Below are 2,299 nucleotides of genomic sequence, written 5' to 3'. Positions count from 1 at the left end.
AGGGTCCAGCAAGGGAGGGCAGTTAGGAGCAACCAGGCCTGCAGGGGAGAGCACTTGGGGGCAATTGGTCCAGCAGGGGAGCAGGTAGACGTTGATCAGGCTGGCAGGGGATAGTTAGGGTGTGGTCAGGCTGGCAGGCAGAAGCGGTTAGGGGCAATCAGGCAGGCAGTCAGGCGAGCAGTTGGGAGCCAGCAGTCCTGGATTGTGAGAGGGATGTCCCAGATTGGAGAGGGTGCAGGCTGAGATGAGGAACACCGCCCCCCCGTGCATGAATTTCATGCACTGGGCCTCTAGTAATATTATAAAGCACTTATGTGCATTTCACCTGTGTTTGATTATAACATTAAAATAACAATATTTATTATTTTAAAGTGTTATTCTTAACCTTTAAGAAAAGTGCCATTTTAACTCAAGTAGAGTGATATAAATGGTACCAAGGGCATCACATGCAGCTAAGAAGGGCACTCATTTGAGGAGGGGTGCTTTTTTCTGTCATGGGTGGTTAACTTCAAGAAAGATTCTTTTACTCTGCAATATTTAGAAAATTAAGTTTGCTCTTGCTCTGAGGGCAGCACAGTGGACTTTCCAGAAAGGTGACTCAAAAGTGCTCTGTGTTGCCTGGCTGGCATGGCTCAGTGGTTGAGCATCGACCTATGAACCAGGAAGTCATAGTTTGATTCTAGTTCAGGGCATATGCCCAGAAGGGGCCATGCAGGAAGCAGCTGATCAATGATGTTTCTCTCTTATCAATATTTCTCTCTATCCCTCTCCCTTCCTCTCTCTCTAAAAATCAATAAAAACATATTTTAAAAAAAGTGTTGGCCATGCAGTTCTGACTAAATGATGGAGTGGGCGGTTCCTGCTCCAGGGCCTAAGTTCTCAGAGAGGAACTGTGAGGGCCACTCTATCTTGTTGGGGAGCATCTGCTTCAGGGCCCAGGAGATAGAAGAGGAGGCAAGGAAGGTGGAAGGGGGGCTGTGGACCCCCATATCCACTATCCAGCTGGCACTCAGGCAAGTGCTCACCCCTCTGACTCTTGGGAAACCTCTGAGAATAAATACATTCCCTGCTTGTGGGAGAAGCTGGGCCAGTGAGGAAGTGACGTCCACAGCCTGCCAGCTGACCTCTGGGTGTACTGCCTTGAGACTGTTTCCTGGAAGAAACTGCTCAATAGTAAAGAAGAAACTATAGAGCTGAGAATGTGAGGAAGAGAAATGTCTCTGATAGGCCAAGGCCATGTTGGCTCGTGTGGGAAGGAAAACACACAGTTTCAGAGAGCAACCAGTCTCCTCAACTGTCCCCAGGCCCAGGGTGAGGCCCAGAGTAGAAAAACATCTTAAAACACTACTGCTCCCGGGATTGGCCCTAGGCAAGGAAGCTCATGTGTTTCCCCAAGTGGGAAATATATGCAGTAAATTGGCAACTTGGTTCAATGAGTTTAAGCTGGATGTAAAGGGTTGGAGTTAAGAAGAGGCAAAGTTAATTCTTTCAAGAGAAGTTGCTGTAGCAGTTATTGGGGAGCTGTAGCCACTGACAAGAAGGTCTGAGAAAGTGGTTTAAGAATGAAAGGGCTCACTCTGGTTATGCAATGACTTTTGATTTGTTGGGTAAATCATATTATTTTAGTATGACTTCTGAAATTAGTTTAGGCCTAAGAAACTGGGGATCAGGCAAAGTAGAATAGTAGTGCTTGGTAGAGGTTTTTGAAAGGCATGCAAATTGCATTCCCCTTTCCTTAATGCCACCGTCATCATTCCTGGCAACCACAGGGTGACCTTCCTACGTTATGTATAAGATGTTGATCTCCTGGAAGCCAAAGATTTCTCTTAGAGGATTAGAGGAAGTTCTCTTTGTGAGGAAAGCCACAAGATGAGGAAGGAAAGGAGAAATATCTCACCCACACAATTGACGCAGGCTAGATGATGGAAAGCTGTGGAGGTAGAGAGAACACACGAAGACAGAAGGCTACCTGGAGTTTCCTGGCCACTTGAAGGATGGAGACAGAAGCTCTATTTTTATATTTATCTGACCCCCTAAAGCCTGCTTCAATTCTTCAAAGTCTTGCCTCTCCTATATGCCTTCTAATAGCCTGCCCAGAAAACTCCCCTAGAATTAGTATGACTTCCGAAATTAGTTTAGTATGACTTCTGAAATTAGTTTAGGCCTAAGAAACTGGGGATCAGGCAAAGTAGAATAATTTTTTTTAGTTAAAGCACTTTTTTTTAAGTTAATTCACTTACATCACTGAACAACTGTTTTTAACGCAGCCTAAAATGCTTTCCAAAGAATATTCTTCTAT

This window comes from Myotis davidii, unplaced genomic scaffold, assembly GCF_000327345.1.
Source record: "Myotis davidii unplaced genomic scaffold, ASM32734v1 scaffold46, whole genome shotgun sequence".
NCBI classification, from domain to species: Eukaryota; Metazoa; Chordata; class Mammalia; order Chiroptera; family Vespertilionidae; genus Myotis; species Myotis davidii.
The sequence above is the reverse complement of the archived record's forward strand: the minus strand, read 5'-3'. Positions refer to the sequence as shown.